We start from the raw sequence: 7,059 nt of genomic DNA, 5'->3' as shown, positions 1-7,059 counted from the left end.
CGCCTGGTGCCTCACGCCTGCTGCCTTCTCCAGGGAAGCATGCTCTGAAGAGCGCCTCCACATGGTGCCCGAGCGCCTCTCTCTCTACATTGGCTAGGTCTGAGGCCCTCTAGAGGACAGCCCCCGAGCCCAGCCTGAGAGGGGCGTTGGGCGCACCTTCCTATGCGATGGGTGAAGGTGCCGCGTCCGGAGACGCGAGACTCAGTGTTGTGTCCTCGATGATGCTCCCTCACAACGCCCCTGGCCTAGCTGCAACTTCTTCGTCTTGGGGGTGACCTCAGGAGGGAGGGCGCCGTCTTCGTCTTCTGGGTTCGCAACTGCTGCAGCCTGGATGGCGCGCTCGAGGGAGCACACCGCATCCTTCTCTTGGCAGGCGACCGTGATGATGCCGCCAGTTCCTGGCATCTTGAGGACGTTGTAGCCGTGGTGTGTGGCTGCCATGAACTTGGCCAGTGCTGGGTACCCAAGTATGGCGTTGTAGGCAGGCGAATGTCGGCGACGTTGAAGTCAATGAGCTTGGTGCAGTAGTTGTTGCGCTCGCCAAAGGTGACTGGGAGGGAAACCTGCCCGGTCGGGTGTGTTGATCCGTCAGTCCGTCCTGAGAATGGCTTGGTGGGGTGCACCTGGTAGTATGGCACCTAGAGCCCGTCGAACGTCTGGATGGAGAGAACATTGAGCCGTGCTCCTCCATCAATGAGAGTCTTGGTGACGGTCACGTTGCTGATGACGAGGGAGAATAGCATGGGGAGCACGCTAGCGGTGGCCGTGCACTTGAGTCAATCTGTGGAGTCAAAGGTGATGGCGCACTTGGACCACTTGAGAGGGCGAGTTGCCTCAAGCTAGGGGAGCGCCGCATTGACCTCACGCGTAAACTGCTTGAAGACACGGTGGGAAGCTGGGGCTTGTGAGCCGCCCAAGATGCAGGTGATGGCCCGCGGCTCCTGGAAGCCCCCAGCTCCCTCGCCCTGATGGTGATCTTCGTTCCTTCTTGGCGGTGGAGGCAGAGGAGGCAAAGCTGCATTTCCCTGAGGGCGGTCCTCACAAGGCTGCTCCCTCCAGTTGCCCTCGCGAGGCTGGTCCTGCCAGCGGTCCTCATGAGGCTGGTCGCACCACTCCTGACAGCGGTCGCGTCCATCCCAGTGTCCTCCTCCTCGGTCACCTCCGCGACCGTAGCCCCGATCGTTGCACTCGGGGCGTCGACCGAGGCGCCCGTCGCGGAGAGCCTTCAGCTCCTGGCAGTCGCTGGTTTTGTGGAGGTAGGCGTTGTGGAAGGCGCAGAATGGCCGCTTGCCCTTGGATGACTCGGGGTGGTCCCAATCGTGCTTGGTCTCTGGCTGTGCCGCAAGCATGGCTGGCCCCTTGCACTTCGTGTCCTTGGTCTTGGTCTTCTTGTCTTCTGGATCAGCATCAGGGAGCTCAAGGAGGGAAAGGCGTCCGTCCTCAGCCCTCGCACACTTGTTCTCCATGTTGAACATCTCCAGAGCAGTGCAGAGGTCCTCAAGGATGGCGAGCTACTCCTTCATCTTGATGTTGCGGACGCCATCGGTGAACGAGGAGATGATGGCCTCGTCAGACACATTGGGAATCTTGAGGCGGCCGTTGTTGAAATGCTGGATATACTTATGCAGGGTCTCCCCAGGAAGAAAACAACCCCTCGAGTCAGGTTTAGGAGCCAAGAACGCACACCATCCTTGAGGGCCATCGGGAACCAGTTTGCCATGATCTTCTCATTGCCGTTGGCCACCTTGATGCTCAGCTCGTAGATTTGTAGGAACTCGGCGAGGTCTGTGGTGCCGTCGTAGCGTGGAGGCAGGTCAGACTTGAACTTGCTCGGCCAAACGCCATTGCAGAGCTATGCAGTGAAAGCACGGCATCCTGTCGTGGCCACCGGAGATCGTAGAGGGGATGGAACATGGTCCTGTTGCACGCGCACCGCCACCTCCTATGGTGGCTCGCAAGCCTGGTGCTGGGATGCTGGAAGCACGTGCGCTTCTCCTTGGGGATGTTGAACCACCTAACAGCTTACGTCATCCCGAGCTGGTACCGGGCGCTGCGGGTCACGCCGTGGAGCCATACGCCTTGGCTCGACGATGGCGCCCTGGGCCGGAGGCAGAGTAGGAGCCCCGTGCGCGACATCGCCCGCTGTAGGCGGTTGCTAAGGCAGCGAGGGAGCCGGCCCATCAGAGCCCTCGTGCGTGATGCTGATGAGCTTGGTGATATGCTCGGGCTACTCCTCGTAGAGATCACCCACGGGACGGTAGTGAAGGAGCTCCCCCGCCATGAGCAGAGCGGCCTACAAGTCCACCTGGCCGCGGCGTGCGTGAGAGGATGAAGCTGCTGGGGTCAGCAACGGGGTAGCGGTGCAGCCATCACGGCGCACCGACGGGTGCAGCGACGAGGCTTGCTGCTCGTGGCCGGCAGGGCACGTGGCGGTGTTGGCCACCGGAGAAGGAGTGCGGCAGGCGCAGCCGTCACCCTCCAGATCCGTCTGAGCGACGCGGGCGGCGACCACGGCCCGACGCTCGGCGCGAGCCCTGCGCGCGTCGGCCATGGAGATGTCGGAGCGGAGATGGATCGAACGACGGAAGAGATGATCCGATGCACCCCTACCTGGCGCGCCAAATGTCGGATTTCGGGATCTGGCAACCCATGAGAGGTTCAAACTCTGGGCTGCCTGCAGAGATCTCAACCTACCCAGCCTGCCTACTCGCGATCCTCCCTAGCCTAGCGCGTAGAGCTCACAGAGACACTAAGACACAGAGATTTATACTCGTTCAGGCCACCGTTGTGGTGTAATACTCTAATCCAGTGTGGTGTGCTGGATTGCCTCGAGGGGAATGGATGAACTAGTACAAGGATGAACAAGCCTCAGGAGGTGAGGTGTTCTTGAGCTTGTGTGGTGCTCGGGGTGGAAAGTGATCTTCCTTCCACTATGGTGGTGGCTAAGTCCTATATATAGTGGCCTTGGTCCTCTTCCCAAATATGAGCGGGAAAGGGATTCCACACCGGCGGGATTCGAAAGGGGACAAGTAGTACAGTCTATCCTGACAGAAGTAGTCTTCACCTGCGAAAATCCTCTGGTCATGACGCTGCGATGGGCTCGGTGATGACCTTCGTCCCGCCGTCCTGGCGGTCTTGGTCTTGTTGCACCAGAATGGAAACCTTTGGTTGATTCCTCGGGACTCCGCGCCTGTGGCTTGCCTCCCATGCACCAAAGAGGAAACCTGCGCTCTGCACCCGCCTGGCGCCCGCCTGGCCCTGGTTGTCATGGCTCACATCAGCTGAGCCTCATGAGGTAGCTGCATAGATCTCTCTACCCCTCAGGAGCCCTCCTGAGGAGGCCAACTCCCTCAGGGGTCTTGGCGTCGTCCGCCTCGCGAGGCTTGGCCCCTCGCGAGGGTCTTGCTGTGTTGGTGTTGAAGCTGGCCATACCAGGCCGTCGATGGAGTCACGCTGTGGGCCGCAGGCGGGCAGGACTGGATACCCCGAGTCCAGGACGCCGACAGACGTCGCGCACATTTTATTTTAGCTCACACGTCACACACTTATACTATTACTCTTGTGGGGAACGTTCTTTTGGCATAGTATATTGTACTCTCACGAAGAGAAGCGGTGCACGCACGCACTAGTTCTCTCACACCCACTCGCGGGTACACGTAGGAGCGCATTTTTTGAAGCTGGTACAACAAAATCACTCCACTATACACTACAAAAAAAAGACGTGACATTTTGGGCCGAACGAATTTTTTTTGTCATACATATGACACTTCTATGACGATAATTGTGACCAAACCCGGTATCATCATTGTTGTGGTGGGCTCCTACTTCTATGACAAAAAAATCATGACAGAAAATGGGCTTTTCGTCCTGGGCGGGCCGGAGACGCAGCTGCATGACATTCTTTGGGCCATCCATGACGGAAAAAAACGTGGTAGAAGCGAGGGGGAGGAAAATTTCGGGGAGTTCCCGGTTACGGTGGGAGGTCGGGGGCCGAGCGATGCGCGTTTCTCTCGTACACGTACGCGCGTGTGTGCGAGGCATTGGATCTAACTGAACCCGAGCGAGGCGTTGGGCTCTAATTGAACCCGAGCGATTGCACTGCAGGCTACGCGTTACTGAACCCGAGCGATCGATCGATGGCTGTTAACTGAACCCGATCGAGCGATTCCTTCGCTACTGCTGCTAACTGAAGCCGATTGATTGGATGAACAGTGAGCGTTGCGGGGTGGGGGTGGGTTGGATGAACAATGAGCGGTGGCGTTGCCTCTGGATGAACAGGACCCCGTGGTGTGGAGGGCTGGATGAATAGTAGATGGTGGAGGGGTGGCTGTGGAGGGGTGATTGAACAGGACCCCGTGGTGTGGAGGGCTGAATGAACAGTAGATGGTGGAGGGGGTGCCCGTGGAGGGGTGGTTGAACAGTAGCTGGTGGAGTAGCGCGCGGTGGAGGCTGGATGAACAGGAGCCCTGGAGGCTGGAGGAGGTCGACAGTAGCCCGTGGAGGCTGGAGGAGGTCAAAAGTGGAGATGAACAGTATCTCGTGGAGTCCCATTTTGCGGTACGCCACACCCCTCCCAATGAACAGGACCCCCATTTCGACCGTAGCGCTCCAACACAAGTCTGTTTCGTCCGTTTTGCGGTACGCCGCACCCCTCCCAATCAACAGGACCCCCGCTTCGACCGTAGGAGGTCCATTTCCTCCGTTTTGCGGTACACCACACCCCTCCAGATCAACAAGACCCCCGTTTCGACCGTAGGGAGGTCGGTTTCCTCCCTTTTGTGGTACGCCACACCCCTCCCAATTAACAGGACCCCTGTTTCGACTGTAGAAGGTCCATTTCCTCCATTTTGCGGTACGCAACACCCCTCCCGATCAACAGGACCCCGTTCCGAATGTAGGAGGTCTGTTTCCTCCGTTGTGTGGTATGCCAGGCCTCGTTTCCATCACCTGTTCCGTCCAAGCCCTCCCGATGAACACGATCATGCATTCCGTTCCGACCCAGCTGGTTGGCTACCCATGAACACGAAGACGGCGTTGTTTCTCCATTCCGACCCAGCCATGTACGTATGCGTGAGTAGGCATTCGTGACCCTGCCCGTATGTACGTACGTGGCCGTATTTTCTTTCTTGCACCCTGGCCGCTGTACGTACGTGTACATGCTACGTGCGCGCCTCTACTACGACACGTGCGCGCCTCTACATCGACCAGTATATATGTACGTAAACGTTCGCGACCAGGATCACAATGCTACATACGCTTCGACCAGGTGGGTCCCGACTGTGAGGCACTTCCTTGCGTGCGAAGATGTAGGTGGTGGGTCCCAGCAGTCAGGTGGCGAATCGTTTTTTTTGCCCGGACGCACTTCCTTGCGTGCGAAGGTGTAGCTGGTGGGTCCCAGCAGTCAGGGGGAAACATTTTTTTCGTGAAATACGGTGGCCCGTCCGGTTGGTCCCTGCTGTCAGGTGGAGGAATCATTATTTTACACATAATAAGGAGGCACTTCCTTGCTGCGGCCGTGGACCCAGCTGTCAGCCTCTCCACAAATAGTCCACGTCCGATGGAAATTGTTCCTTGACCATGTTGACCACGCCGCGCTGAGAGCACCAGGGCGGTGGACGACGGCGAGGCCTAGGAAGGGGACGACGCAGAGCCGGTGAAGACGCGGCAGTGGATTCCCACACGGAGAGGAGTATGAGGGTTCACTCGTTCGGCTGCGGTGTGAGGCGGTCGTCACCGCAGGGCCTGGCTAGAGGTGGGAATAGTAGGGGCGGTGAGGCCTCCGTGGCATCACAGCCGGCCACGGGAGGTAGGAGCAGGGGGCACGACCGGCGCTGCTTTGTGAAGTTGGAGCAAGAAGACCAGAGGTTGAAGAGGCACTAGGGCTATTGGATGGACATCATACGATCACTTGAGCTAGAATTGTTCATATTGACTAAGTTGACAAAGCCCTCCATCCCCGTCAACTTAGTAGGCCCACAAGTCAGCCTCGCACCAAGGTGGGTCCCAGCTAGCAGGGGGAGTATTCATTTTTTGTGCGTAATAAGGAGACACTTCCGGTGGGTCCGAGCTGACAGCGGGGGAACGTTTTTTTCGTGAAATATGGTGGCCCGTCCAGTGGGTCCCAGCAGTCAGGGGGGAAACGTTTTTTCGTGAAATAAGGTGGCATGTCTAGTGGGTCCCTGCTGTCAGGTGGAGGAATAATTATTTTGCACGTAATAAGGAGGCACTTCCTTGCGGCCACCGTGGACCCAGCTGTCAGCCTCTCCACGTACAGTACTCTTCCGATGGAAGTCGGTCGTTGACCATATTAACCACACTGCGCCGAGAGCACCAGGGCGGTGGACGACGGCGACGCCTAGGAAGGGGACGACATGGAGGGAAGACGCAACAGTGGAAGCCCGCGCGGAGAGGAGTACGAGGGTTCACTGGTTCAGCTGCGGTGTGAGGCTGTCGTCGCCGCAGAATAACAGGGGGTGTGGGTGAGTGGAGGGATGGCCTGGCCAGCGGTGGGAGTAGTATGGTGGCGGTGAGGCCTCCACGACAGCCCGGCCGGCCACGGGAGGTAGGAGCAGGCGACACGACTGGCGCTGCTTTGGGCGGCTGGACCAAGAAGACCAGAGGTTGAAGAAGCACTACGGCCGTTGGATGGACATCGTACAGTCACTGAAGCTGTAATCGTTTATATTGACTAAGTTGACAAAGCCCTTGGTACGCTCCAACTTAGTAGGCCCACAGGTCAACCTCCGAAACGGTGCGCCCCAGATGTCAGGGGGAGGAGTCATTTTTTGGGCCGCCGAAGCTAAGAACATCCGAGATTGAAGAAGAAGCACGACATCCGTTGGATAGACATCCAAGGCCACTACTGCTAGAACCGTGTGTTGACTATAATAAGTTGACAAAGCCTTGCATACGAGTCAACTTATTTTTTAGGGGACGCGTCACTTAGTAAGCCCACAAGTGTATGGCAGAGAACTTATAGCCCATTTGCGTTTTGTAAGAATGTAGAGCCCATTTTTGAATTCTAATGGAATTTACAACAGCCCATTTACAATTTGCTAA

This window comes from Triticum dicoccoides, chromosome 1B, assembly GCF_002162155.2.
Source record: "Triticum dicoccoides isolate Atlit2015 ecotype Zavitan chromosome 1B, WEW_v2.0, whole genome shotgun sequence".
NCBI lineage: Eukaryota > Viridiplantae > Streptophyta > Magnoliopsida > Poales > Poaceae > Triticum > Triticum dicoccoides.
This window is presented reverse-complemented; position numbering follows the sequence as displayed.